Below are 15,202 nucleotides of genomic sequence, written 5' to 3'. Positions count from 1 at the left end.
TATAAGTGAGGTCAAAACTTCGATATTAATATATTCCCCAAGAAATCGTTTATAAACACATTGTTTCCCTTTTGAATATTAAGAGCATCTCCAATGGTCGGCTAGCGACTGGCTAGCTGATTCGCGGCGCTGACCAATCGGCTAGCCGAACCATTGGAGGCGGCCAGCGGAAAATCGGCAAAAATTTCGGCGTGGGCTAGCCGATTTGATGGCGCTGGCCGCCATTGTGGCATGCCGATCGGCCAGCGCTATTTTTTAATTTTTTTTATTTTTAATTTTAATTTTTGAAAAACTATATAAACGCGATTTTCTCTATCTCTAAATTTCTGTACAAGAGCAACAACTAGCGGCAAACTATAACGGATTCAAGGCATACTAACATTTTTTAATGTAGTTTTTTAATAAATTAGTGAGGAGTAGAGTGGCGCGGTGGCTCGTGTGTGGAAGTCCGGATTTTTTTTATTATGTAATTTTTTTGATTTTTAGTTAATGTACTTTTTTTTATTTAAATAAAATTAACGAATTTTTCCAGTATATCTGTCGTAAATTTAATTCCGTATTTTGTGTTTAATTTCGTAATTTGTGTTTTTTTTCTTTATTATGTAATTTTTTTATCTATGCACCTTTTTTTTAATGCAATTAATGAATTTTCCCGTATATGTCTCGTAAATTTAATTCCGTAATTTAATCGTAATTTTAATTCCGTAAATGTAGTATATTTTAAATTATTTTTATTGCGGTTGGCCTAAATCTGATGTGGCAGGTGGATTTTTAGTGCTGCTGACGTGGCAGGGAGAGAGAGTGGCTGGCCGATTGCTGGCATATGTACCATTAGAGATGCTCTAAACATAATGTATCTATATATCATGCTAATTACGTGGTTAAGTAATTAACCTAATACGGTAATACCATATCCACATCGAAAAAAGATGAAAATTACTATTTATCTGTAAATTGTAGGAGTAACACTTAATTCTAGATCTACAAGATTTTTGTACTAATATCTCGAATTTTATTTCTTATTTTCCAATTTTTATAGCTCCTTATATTACTATATCAAACTAATCTCAATTTCTTGTCATATTAATTTCTACTATAATATATAAAGAGCGTTTTTAAATTTCCACCGAATAGCGGAGTATATATAACACGTTTAAATCCTCTCTGTATCACCGACGCCCAAACACACAAACCAGAGTGAGAAAACAATGGCGTCTTCTACAGCCAAGCTCACATTCCGCTTTTTGCTGGTGGCGGTGTTGGCTTTGATACTCTTCTATGTCGGTCGCCCGCTCTACTGGAAAATTTCCGCTACCGTTCACGACATCCGCCACAATAAACAAACCGTTTCTGGAGGTTTTTTTTTTAATGATCAAGCTTTAATTCCGCTGGACCTAAGACCTTTTTGCTTTTACAAGTGTATTACAGTGCTATTCGGTTGCTTCTAGAGTGTTATTGGATTCAAAAATAGGAGTAATTTACAAAATTGTCTTGATTGGTGAAAGGTTATGCATATGCTTACAATAGAGTAGAGTTTTGCCAATGCTACACCTAATGGATAATCCTAGCTCTGGATCTAATGTCGATATGCACCAATGTAAAATCCCCTTATTTCTCCCATATGTTGGGGTTTGTGATTGTGTTGTGTGCATAAGGTTGATCAGTTAAGCTTCAAGGAGCCACTAAAGTAGATTTTCTATTTTGTCGTAGTTAGCAATTAAATTATAAGTTAGCAATATAACACTCCTCAATATTTATATATTAATCATTGACCCATGTAATAATAAACTATGCAGCAAAACTTTTGGCACTTCTACAATTATGCTAGAGCGATACATATTCAATCATTGACCCATGTATAATAAAATATGCTGCAAAATTTGTGGCACTTCTACAATTATGCTAAATAAGACATTAAGCCCATTTTAAATGGTCAATGACGGCTGAAGAATATATAAAATATTCGATTTAGGGCTGAAAAGGAAATAATTATTCAATGATTAAGCAAAAATTTAAATTCAGGAAATAATTAGGGCTCAATTTTGGGCTTTGTAAATAATTGGCATTGTAGAAGCCCGCCATTTGAAGTAATAGATTTGAACTGGGAGTTTATTGTCGAGCTGAGCCCACTGAGGTTATGGGCCTATGAGGTGATCTATGTAAAAAAGTTATCTAAATAGAAAAATACTACTCTTTTGGCCTCCAAAAAAAATATAAACTATTTTTATTTTAGCTCATTATTTTTAAATTATGAAACTTTTTATTTTTCAATACTTCAATTCAAAGGAAAAAATCCAAGATGCCTTTGAACATATGCCCTATGCTCGTCCTTATATAGTATTCCCACCGTTCCATAGTAGTGGAAACATTTCTTTTTTTTGGCACGAAAATTAAAAAAAAATTATGTTAAGTGGGTTAAGTAAAAGAAGAATAAAGCAAGAAATGAAAAAGGTTGAGAGATGGAGAGAGAATAAAGTAAGAGAGAGTATGTGTTGACTTACTAAAAATAGATAATGTTAAGTGAATTACTTATATTTTAAATTTAATTAATTAATAAATAAAATAAAAATGTATTAATGTCAATTCTTATATAAGATTAGTTAAAATTAACTACTTACTCTCTCATCAATATCATCTTAAAATTTAAAATTTACGTAAATATCTCAATTTAAATTATTTTTTGCAAAAAATATAGTAACAAATTAAATGTACTTTTGTAAGGATTCTAGGGGTGAGCAAAAAAACCGGAAACCGAATATCCGAACCAAACCAAACCGAAATTTTGAAATTCGGTTCGCTTTTGAAAATACTAAAATTTCTGTTTTTCAGTTCGGTTCGGTTTGCGCGGAAAAAATAACCGAAAAACCGAATTATATTTTAAATATAATATTATATATATATATATATATATATATATATTTATTTATTCTATTAATTTAGTATATTTTATCATTTATATAATATATATTATTTTAATATATTTTTATATAATATGTATTATATATATTCTATTAATTTTATATTATATATTTATATTCTATTAGTATATATAAAATAAAATAAATTTATATATATATATAGGGTCCTATTCTAATGCTTATAGCACCCTAATCCAAAATCAAGACTAAATCTCCACCCTTGGATTTTAAAATAAGTGGATGAGATTAAAACTCACAAATCTCAATAAATAGTAGACAAAATATCAATAAAAGAGTAATATCGTCATTATGTTATGATATGATAATTTTCGTGGGTGTTTTTTTATGTGGTGTATTTGAATATAATGATATGACGTAAGAATATAACACTATTACAAGAAAATATCAACACATATTTATTGAGATTTTTACATGGTTTTATTGAGATTTTGATGTATTTGTTGATAAAAATCAGGTTATTAACATTTACGAAAACTAAATAAAAAATATCAAATTTCATCGTATCGAGCGTCTGTTGGAACATAATAATTGAGATCTCGTTGGAATCCATATTAAATTATCTTTAATTTGATATATTTTTTGCGAAAAAATAATTTAAATTGAGAGAATTACGTAAATTTAAAGATTTGAAGATGATTTTGAAGAGAGAGAAAGTAGTTAGTTATAATTCCTACATATAGGATTTGGCGATTAATAAAACTCGATTTAATTAATAATTATTTAAATTTAAAATATATTACACTTGGCATTATATTAACCACAAGATCTTCTAATCTAATGGTTGAAAATTGGTCTTAGTTTGGGATTGGTAATTAGTTAGCAATTGATTACATCCCTATATATATATATATATTAATATATACTATTTATTTCGGTTTTTCGGTTTTCTTTTTAAATTTTAGTTTTTTCGGTTTGGTTCGGTTTTTTAAGTTCGGTTTTTGGTTTTTCGGTTCGGTTCGGTTTCAGTTTTAGCCTAAATTTGGTTTTTCAGGTTTGGTTCGGTTTGGGCGAAAAACCGAACCGAAACCCAAGTGCACACCCCTAAAGGATTCCAACGAAATCTCAATTACATATGCTCCGACGATGTTTGGATAATAAAATTTGATAATTTTTATTTCAATTTTCGTAAATATTTTACACTACTAATAATGTTAACATCACTATCCATTAACATTATTTCCACCCACTTTTTCTTTATTCACTTGCTTTACTAATTGTATATTTAAATTTATGTCCATTCAAAAAGTTCTTATTTGGTGAGAGAAATTTCACACAAATATCACCTTTTAGTGAATTTTTAATCCAGAAACATGGCGAAAACCATCTCAATTTAAAAAGAAGAATTAGAGAAAATATATAAATGTTGGTCCAACAGCAAAAATTCATTAAAATTCATGATGTCGAATTTGCACTTACTTTTGTGGGGTTGATAGGCGCTGAGTGCCTATCGGAGATCGGAGCACCTGTTTTGTATGAAAAAGAAGGAACGAAACAACACCCAAGCCGCGCTAGGGTTTGTGAAGAACTAAGGTTTTGAGAAAAAGATCTTTTATTTCTTACTTCTCGATGATTTTCTGACTCTCTAATGATCTCTAGTATTTATAGAGATCGGACCCTCCTTGATTCGACTCTACAATTCGGGAAAGAATCAAGAAGAAAACCCGAAAAGATTTATCAAAATCTATACTAAAAATAAGCGTTCAAAAAGGATATAAAATCATAGCAATAATAAAATAAAATAACTTAACAACTACTTCATCTCCATCTTCAGTAAGTCGTGTAATCTCTGAAACGCGCCGGCCTCGGCGCCGCACGCTTTGGACGGTCTTTCTTGTTGCGAATGGCGCTTTCAGCTCTTCCTCTTGACTTGCTCGTTGTTGCCTCTTGTTCGATACTGCCATCGTGTGCATGGTTGGGTTGCTCATCGTTTGGTTGTGGTGTCTCCATGTCGGGGTCTCTATCAACTCCCCCCCGGATGAGATCGACCTTGGCCTCAAGGTTGAGAGCTGGAAAATGCTTTGCGAGCTCCAAAGTCGGCTCCCAAGTAGCCGTGGTCGGATCACTTGCCCAATACACCAACCATTGACGTTGCGGTAACCCATCATGTAAAACAGTCCTCTCCTTCGTCGCCCGCACAGGTGTGTCAAGCGGTCTGCTATTCCTAAAGAAGCAAGGTAGTTGATCAGACGCCGTGTCGGAAAGCGGCTGTATAAACGGTCTCAAAAGGGACACATGAAACACATCGTGGATGCGACTCCCAAGAGGAAGCTGCAAACGGTAAGCCACAGCACCGATCCGATCCAGGACCACATATGGTCCGTAGTATCTCCTGCTCAACTTTGCAGACAAGGGACGCCCCACCGAAACTTGGCGATATGGTTGTAGACGGAGAAGAACTTGATCGCCTACGTTAAACTTCACATCCTTTCTATGCTTATTGGCTTGTTCTGCCATTTTCTTCTGGGCTAGGGCCAGATTACTCTTCAACAGCTGTAATAGAGCAGTACGTTCGCCCAAGGAGGAAGCAACAGCCGCATTGTCTGCCGGTGTAGGCGGAGTACCGAAAATGTTCGGCGGATCCCGGCCATAGAGGGCCTTAAAGGGAGACATGCCTATGCTCACATTCAAACTGCAATTCATCGCTAACTCCGCCCAAGGAAGGAATTCATACCAACGGTGCGGCTGTTCGAACGTGAAGGCGCGCAAATATTGCTCGAGAGAACGATTAGTTACCTCGGATTGACCATCTGTTTGCGGGTGATAAGCCGTGGTAAACTGAAGCTTCGTACCACTCATTGTCAACAGTTCCATCCAGAAATCACTTAAGAATATAGCATCACGATCGGATAGCAACTTCTCCGGGAAGCCATGAAGCTTAACAACAGTATTGACGAATAATTTCGCCACCCTAGGGGCATCGAATCCGGTGGGTAAAGCGCCGAAATGGGCATATTTGGAAAGGCGATCCACAACCACCATAATCGCCGTGAAACCATGAGACGGAGGAAGCCCCACAATGAAGTCCATCGAGGCTGCAGACCAAACCGAATCCGGAATAGGTAGCGGTTGAATGAGCCCGGAAGGTTTGTCTGTGAGATACTTCGTGGCTTGGCAAATTGGACAGGCCGCCACGTAACGACGCACATCAGTCCGCATCCCCAACCAATAAAAAGAAGACGCCACACGAGCGAACGTCCGCCTTTCTCCTGGGTGGCCAGCGGCCTTGGAGTCGTGTGACTCTCGCAAAATGTCTACTCGAACCGATGAATTTCTGCTCAAATACAGACGATGTTTATAGTATAGCAATTCGCCGGACACGGAGATATGCATTGGAGTAGTACCAGCTGCGACTGCCGTGTGAAGATCAGCCAGGTCGGGCAGTTCCTGATTCTCCTGCCGAACGCGATCCATCAAGTCTGGGATAGGGTGTGAGAGCAAGACAAATAAAGTCCGCTCCCCAGATGGATCATCATGCTCGCGTCGCGACAGTGCATCGGCGACCCGATTGGAAGCCCCAGATTTGTACTCAATCTTGAAATTGAATCCCATCAGTTTCCGTAGATAGAATTGTTGGTCCGGCGTTTGTACCACCTGAGATAATAAATCCTTCAAACTCCGTTGATCACTACGGATTATAAATTCCCGACCAAGCAAATATTGTCTCCATTTTTGGACTGCCTCAACAATAGCATACAACTCCTTGTGGTAAGTGGAGGCTACACGTCGCTTAGGCCCTAGCTTCTTACTGAAATAGGCCAATGGGTGGTTGTTCTGCAACAAAACGGCACCGATACCGTAATCCGATGCATCGGTTTCGATTGTGAAGGGAAGCCCGAAGTCTGGTAGGTGTAAAACCGGCGCAGCCGTCATAGCTGCTTTGAGGGCCTCGAAACTGTCTGTAGCTGCAGAAGTCCATGCGAATGCCTCCTTCTTCAATAAGTCAGTTAATGGGGCAGCAATAAGGGAATAATGCTTCACAAAACGGCGATAATAGCCCGTCAATCCCAAGAAGCCTCGCAGTTGTTTGACAGTGGTGGGTGTTGGCCACGAGGACATGGCCTCAATCTTGGTCGGGTCAGCTCTCAGTTCGCCTGCCGAGATGATATGTCCCAGATAATCAATCGTATCCACTCCAAACGAGCATTTAGACGGTTTGATGTAGAAGCAGTTGGATCGCAAAATAGACATGACTTGCTCCAAGTGGATCGCATGTTCCGTCATAGAAGCACTGTACACCAAAATATCATCAAAGAAAACAATAACAGATTTGCGCAGAAAAGGACGAAAAATACTGTTCATTGTTGCCTGAAATGTAGACGGGGCGTTTGTCAAACCGAAAGGCATCACCAAGAATTCAAAGTGTCCATCGTGTGTTCGGAACGCCGTTTTATGGATATCGGCCACATGCATCCGTATTTGATGATAACCAGAGCGAAGGTCGAGTTTGGAGAACACTCGAGCCTTATTGAGTTCGTCGAAGAGCTCGTCCGCCGTAGGGATAGGAAAGTGGTCCGGCGTTGTTGCTGCATTCAAAGCACGATAATCAACGCAAAAGCGAAAAGTACCATCCTTTTTCCTTACCAACAAAACGGGAGAGGAAAATGGGCTAGTGCTGTGTTGAATAACCCCTTGAGATAGCATTTCTTTGATCTGGCGCTCGATTTCTGTTTTCTGAAAATAAGGATATCGATACGGCTTGACATTTATCGGCTTAGTACCTTCCGGGATGTGGATTTTGTGGTCCCATTGGCGAGGCGGGGGCAGGACAGTTGGGACCGAAAATATGGAATCAAAGGACTCCAGGACCTGAGTGATAAGCGGGTCTGTGGTCGGAAGTTGTGCTGGCCGTTCCGGTGGGCATGGCGCGGGGCATGTTGCTACCAGTTCGAATATGTCACAGTCCGGTTCATGACCGATCAAGGAGAACAAATTGTTATAAGAGATCCTCTGTGGGTTGGCGCTCTCCCCCTGCAGAAACACATGCTTATTCGCCCATTCAAACCGCATTGTTAAATTCTGAAAATTCTTGGTTACATCTCCAAGTTCCTGTAACCACTGCACCCCAAGGATTACATCCGGGCCTTTGACCTGCAGAATAAATAAATCGACATCGAAGGAATTGCCTTGCAGAATAATAGGTGTCTTTAAACAAGCAAATGAACATTTCAAAGATGCACCATTTCCCACAAAAACACGAAACGGACTAATAGGGTGAACCGGAAGACTTAGCTGTTCCGCGACGGTGGGCTGAATGAAATTATGGGTACTGCCACCGTCAATCAGTACGGACACCTCCTGCTCATTAATAATCCCCTTTATGCGGATTGACCTTGGTTTGAGTTGCGGACCAATCACGTTGACCGCCGAGACGTCACCAGTAATGACCATCGTCTCGCGCTCCTCATCAGTTGTTGTCTCTGTGTCAATTGGCTCATCGTCCTCATCATCTACACCCATTAGAGCGTAGAACTTTTTGCTGCAGACGTGTTCTCTAGTGTACTTTTCTGGGCACCAATAACACAAGTTTTTGCGGGCACGTTCTGCACGTTCGGCTGCTGATATCTTGACAATAGGAATGCCGGGTTTGGGGTGTGGTCCCCCTGCTGCAGGTCGCGGTTGCTGAGTGGTCAGAGCAGGAGTCTGATTCGGTCTGGGCTTCGTTGATTACCTTGGTTCGTTGATTTTTATATACTACTATTAATAAATTCTGCCCCCTTCTTTTCGAGGCGCTGGATCCATCACTGCTACCATCCCTCTGAGTCGGCTCCAAAACATACTCTTTGGTTATGGCGGTCTTCCGCAGGCCGTCACTATGAGTTGTTTAGTTTCTAAATGAAAGAGTTAATTTTACGTACAAACAAGATAACTCATTCAAAAAGACTATATCTATTTGGATAATGACTTTATTTATCCTATAAATCCTATATCAATTGCTTTCGTAATTGTGAGATATAGAGTTTGTAACCGTTGTTATATCGTGTGGACTTGTGTGTCAAGGCCCATAGCATTCACTATGTTCGAGCCCGTATCACACTATAGTATTTTATTTACAATTTAAAAAAATTGATGCCAGACAATAATGTCAGCATTGTTTATTTTGTTTAACTTAAATATTGTGTTCAAACTTTGGATTAGATGCGGAAATGGCGCACACTGTCTCGATCGGCACCAACTTTACTTGGTTATTATAAATTAAGGTAAACGCATTGTTGTGAGAGCTTTATAATTAATCAAAGAATGTGATTTAAGTGAAGTTGGGCCAGATTTGTGATTGTTTAATTAGTGCCGATATTTTCCTGTCACGACACGCCCAGTTATTTATGCATTTCATAAATAAATAATCACAACGGGAATAATTTACCAGAGTTAAGTGTCTCAAGACTAAACCTCAGTTAAAGCTAGTGCTTATAAAAATGTGAAAAGTAACAATTTAAGTTCATTATAATCAATTAACAATTTGAATTAATCACTTAAAATCATATACAATTATATTATTTAATAATTGAAAATCACAAAAATGTAAAATAAGTACAATCCCAAAAAACATAAATAAAGCAACTTTAGAAATCAACCAATCATAAAAACATATTTAAGATAATTATATGAAATTTACATTGTTCATAAAATTAATCAAGCTTCCAATAACCACAATTAATGTACTCTGTTATCTCTACCACGAAACAATAATCATAATTTCATATATGTGTCCGTTGTGTATGCCATTTTGTATCCATTTCTTTATGCAATTAAGAACAATTAAATACATGCAAAAATTTGACTAAAAATGACACAAATTGGGCAAATATATTGTTACTACTACTTACTATCCTAAATAAGTGGAACACGAAATTATTAGTAATATTTTATATTTTTTTAAATAATTTTATAAATACGTCAATCAAATGCATACAAACTTAATTATAATTCACATATAACACTAAAAATTTAGGCTTTAGGGTCATAATTCGTCTTTTATATATGTATAAATAGATTTAAATGGATTGAAGGTGTACACGTGGGAATCATAATTAAGTTATTTAAGTACATTATTTGACCATATATATAAATATTTACGAATTAAGATAAAATTTAGAAATATTTTAAAAGAATGCCAAAATTCGTTTTTTTTTTATATATGTACAGATGATGTGAGATATTGAGTTTGCAACCGTTGTTATCGCGTGGGCTTGTGTGGTCAAGGCCCGTAGCATTCACTATGTTCGACCCCGTATCATACAGTAGTGTTTTATTTACAATAAAAAAATTGATGGCAGACAATGATGTCAGCATTCTTTATTTAGTTTCACTTAAATATGATGTCTCGATCGGCACCAACTTTACTTGTTTAGTTGAGAGCTCAAATATTGTGATTTAAGTGAAGTTGGGCGAGATTTGTGATTGTCTAATTAGTGCCAATATTTTAAGTATCAAAGATGAACCAGCCTGTCACGGCACGCCCAGTTATTGATGCATTTCATATATAAATATAATCATAACGGGAATATTTTACCAGAGTTGAGAGTCTTATGACTAAACCTTAGTTAAAGTAGTGCTTATAAAAATTGTATTGCTAATATCACATTCTACCTTCCTAATATCCTTTCTTTCTTTGTATCTCATAAAAAAGTTTCAGCTCTCAATTGTGGTGTCAAAATTATCTTTGCTATACTTATCTCATCATTTAATTTCAAACTGTTTTTTTGCATTAATTTTCAAAGAATTAAGATGGCGGCTTATGCAGCTCTACTTTCTCTTATGCGTATCATAGATGATATTGAAACTCATCCTTCCCCTCCGATTTCTCTCGACAAGCAACAAGTGGAATCTCTCACCGAAATAGTTACCTTCTTGCAGGAATTTCTCGAAGGCTACAAGTCACCCTACGAGTATAGCGATGAAGCAGATCCATTGGAGATTCGCATTATAGGTGAGTAGATTTTTCTAAAATGCTTAAGCAAGCTCTATTATTTGTTAGAACATAGAAAGATATCCAGCAGATATTCTTGTATTGTCATCTAGACTAAAATATGGATCTGCTAATATCTATAATTCGTTCGCATTGCAGATGCAACTCATGCAGCTGAAGATGTGATCGAGTCCTATATTATTGACGCAATCCAGCTCTCCGCAGCAGCAACTGATGACGGTGGTGATGAGCAAATCAGTTGCGTCCATTTCTATCAAGATCTGCAAAATGTGATAGAGAAAATGGATTTGATCAAGAAAGAGGTGACTGCGATAACAATGGAGAAGGAAGAGCACAAGAGAAAGGTGGCAACTGATGATGATTTAAGATCCAGTTCCACTGAGAAGAAGCATCTGATGGTAGGGTTTGATGATGTACTTCTTCAACTCCTGGATAGGCTTACCGATCGAAACACCAATCGCCAGATCATACCTATCGTAGGGATGGGTGGCATTGGCAAAACCACTCTTGCAAAAGGTGCGTTTGAACACAAGCTTATTAAGGAGCATTTTGATATATGTGTTTGGGCTACCATTTCTCAAGAGTATAACATAGGAGAAACTCTTAGGCATGTACTTAATCAAGCTAGAGGGTACTTGAGCAATGGGAGTGAAAATGACTTGGGGGAAATACTTTACAAATATTTATTTGGTAGAAGATATCTCGTGATAATGGATGATATGTGGAGCATAGAGGTCTGGGACAAAGTGAAGTTTTTCTTTCCTGATTACAGTAATGGGAGTCGAATAATAGTGACAACTAGAATGTCGAACTTGGCTGCCCACTTGACTGATTCATATAGCCTCGTTAAGATTGGATTTCTAAACGAGGTTAGTAGTTGGACTTTGTTCTCCAAAATTGTATTTGAGGAACAAAGCTTTCCTACTCATCTCGAGCGTATTGGAAAGAAAATTTTGGAAAAGTGTAATGGACTTCCTTTGTCTATAGCTGTGATAGGGGGTCTATTGGCTAAATCCGAACTTACACTAGAATATTGGAAGCACATCGAGAAAAACTTAAGCTCAATAGTGAATTCAGAGAATGGTGATTATTGCTTGAGAATATTGAAACTGAGCTATAACCACTTGCCTATCTATCTAAAGCCTTGTTTTCTATATATGGGAGTGTTTGAGGAAGATAGTCAAATTTTTGCTTCAAGAGTTGTCCCACTATGGGTTTCTGAAGGATTTCTTAAACCAATAGACAACAAGAGCTTGACAAAAATTGCTGAACAATACTTGAAAGAGCTAGTGGATAGAAATCTCATTCTAGTCCATGAGTCGGAGATCTTTGGGGACGTAATATCCTACAAAATTCATGATTTACTTAGAGATCTATCTGTGAAAGAAGCTGAAAAACTGAGGTTTTTTTATGTCTTGAGGAATCAAAATCCTCTACGACTAATTAGCCAACAACGAATTGTTATTCCTGGAAGCACTTCAAAGGAAAAAATCCAGGATGCTTTGGAATTTATGCCCCATGCTCGTTCTTATCTAGTATTTGGTAATAAAAGAGTTGGTCAATTCCCAAATTCTAGATTTTTGAGGATATCGCATACGTGTGGTTGGCTAAGAAAAGAGGAGTATTCACAATTAAATGTGTTTCAGTTGATGAATTTACGATATCTTGCTTTTGCAACTTATTGGAAGTTTGCAATTCCTTCTTCCATCAATCTGCTTTGGAATTTGGATACACTAATTATTAGGTGTCGACGGGAAGATCTGATTGCTCCAACTGAAATCTGGAAAATGTATAAACTTAGGCATCTCGAGTTGTATGGATTGCAATATCTCCCAGATCCTCCGAGGGCGGACGATGATATTGTTATGATGGAGAATCTAGAAGTGCTCATGGGAGTGAATAATTTGAATGTAAGTGAAGATGTTGTTAAAAGAATTCCGAATATCAAGGAATTGAGTATGACATATGATGGACAGCTAATTGATGGAGTGAACTATTTGAGCTGTCTTCACTGTCTTAGTAAACTGGAATCCTTGAAGTTGTTTGTCCACTCCCCTGATATTGGAAAGAATAAAATTTGATTTTATTTGTTGAGCATTATTTGATATCCTATGTGATAAGCATGCTATTTGATTTATGCTTATTTATTTTAACTATAGTAGTTAGAGACCGTTTTATTGTCTGGGTAGGCGGCGCCCAGTATGTGTAGTCCGTGTTATACTATGTCTGGGTAGGCGGCGCCCAGTATTTGTAGTCCGTGTTATACTATGCCTGGGTAGGCGGCGCCCAGTAATTGTTTGAAATTTAATATTGGATATTATATTCACATAACTAGTATCACACTTTTCCCCATAAAATATAAGTCTTGTTTTTGAAACAAATGCATCGTCCATCATAATTGTTTGATGTTCCTAGCCTTTTCGACCACGAGTTTTACGCCAAAGCGTTTACTCTAAATCCACAAGGTCTAGGCTCATTCATAGATGCATAGTTGGCATCGTGTGATGGGGTTGACTTGCTTAAATTGTTTAGTAAAGCCAAAGCGACCTAAATAGTTTATGGATGCATATTAATTGGATTAATAAACCAAGAATTGCAAAATAGTTGTTGCAATTGGCTTAGAGGCCTACCTTGTAATATTATTGTAGTGATCAGCCAAAGCAGGGGCTGCGATGATATGGACTTGGATCTTGGACCACTAAAATTTATATTTGATATAAATTCGTATTTTATGTTTGGGGGACATAATATATGTTAAAATTAGTGGGAGCTAATCAATACAATAAACTCTTGTTTGATTAGAGATACGAATGTGATCTTTATATGCTTTTCTAATTTACTTTTCATTGTATTTTTCTGTTCAGATAAAATGTCAAACTTGACTTACAAGTGTTTGATGGAAACACACAAATTGATTGGGTCAAATTTCACGGATTGGCTCCGTTGTTTGCGCTTGGTGCTAAGGCATGACAAAATTGATTATGTCTTGGACAAACCAATTGGTGTCGTTCCCAGTAAGGAATCTTCTGAGTTTGCTACGTTTGACGCAGCTGCTCATGAGAAACATGTTGAAAATGCAAATGATGCTCAGTGCATCATGTTGTCATCCATGAGTTTGGAACTTCAAAGACAACATGAGCACATGCTTCCATATGAGATGGTTAAACACTTGGAGAGTTTGTATGCTTCACAAGCTCAAACTATGGAGTATGAGATACTTCGCGATCTCTTCAAGTGCAAGCTTCATGATGGAGGCAAGGTTTCTGAGCATGTGCTGAAAATGATTGGTTTGATTGAGAGGTTAGCATCGATTGGAACGGTGCTTCCCGCAAATGTCTCAACAAATCTAATTCTTCAGTCTCTTCCTAGTAGTTTTGAGAATTTCATTGTGAATTTCAACATGAACAACACGAAGGTTGGGCTGCCAGAGTTGCACAACATGCTTAAGACTTATGAGTCTTCCACTACTAAGGTAAAATCTGTGCTCATGGTGAGCTCTTCTGCGAAGTCTTCCAAAGGGAAGAATAAGCAGCAACAGAAGAAGAAAGCATCTAAGGATGTTGTTCTAAAGCCTAAGAGTGGAGGGGCTAAGAAGAAGTCGAAGTTATCAAAGGATGAGTGTCTTTTCTGTCATGAAAAGGGACACTGGAAGAGAGACTGCCCAAAATTCAAGGCACAAGGTGCAGAAAGTGGGAGCTCAGGTATGTTTGTCATTGAGATAAATATGTCTATGAATAAATCACAATCTTGGGTATTAGATACAGCTTGTGGCTCACACATTTGTAATAATGTGCAGGGTCTAAGTGACTGCAGGAAAGTGAGGCCTGGGGAAGTTGATTTGCGTGTTGGGAATGGAGCAAGAGTTGCTGCCGAATGCGTGGGGACTTACAGATTGGATCTTCCCTCAGGACATAGACTAGAATTGTTCAATTGTTATTTCGTTCCAGTTATTTCTAAGAATATTATTTCCATTCCGATGTTAGACATTGAAGGTTTTTCCTTCCATTTTGCAAACAGCAGATGCTCGTTTTCTTTTAATGGATTGTTTTATGGAAATGCCGCTCTTGAAAATGGATTATATATGCTTGAATACAAACGAAATATTCTCAATGTGCAAAACAAAAGACCTAAGCTATGTAATACGAATAATGCAACTTATCTATGGCATTGCAGACTTGGTCATATTAATGAGAAAAGAATAGCAAGATTGAGAAAGTTAGACTATCTCACTTCATTTGATTTAGAATCATACGGAGCTTGTGAATTCTGTCTCAAAGGAAAAATGACAAGTAAACCATTTTCTGGGAAAGGGGTGCGTGCTAAGGATTTGCTAGAG

The sequence above is a fragment of the Salvia hispanica genome, chromosome 4, assembly GCF_023119035.1.
Source record: "Salvia hispanica cultivar TCC Black 2014 chromosome 4, UniMelb_Shisp_WGS_1.0, whole genome shotgun sequence".
NCBI classification, from domain to species: domain Eukaryota; kingdom Viridiplantae; phylum Streptophyta; class Magnoliopsida; order Lamiales; family Lamiaceae; genus Salvia; species Salvia hispanica.
This window is presented reverse-complemented; position numbering follows the sequence as displayed.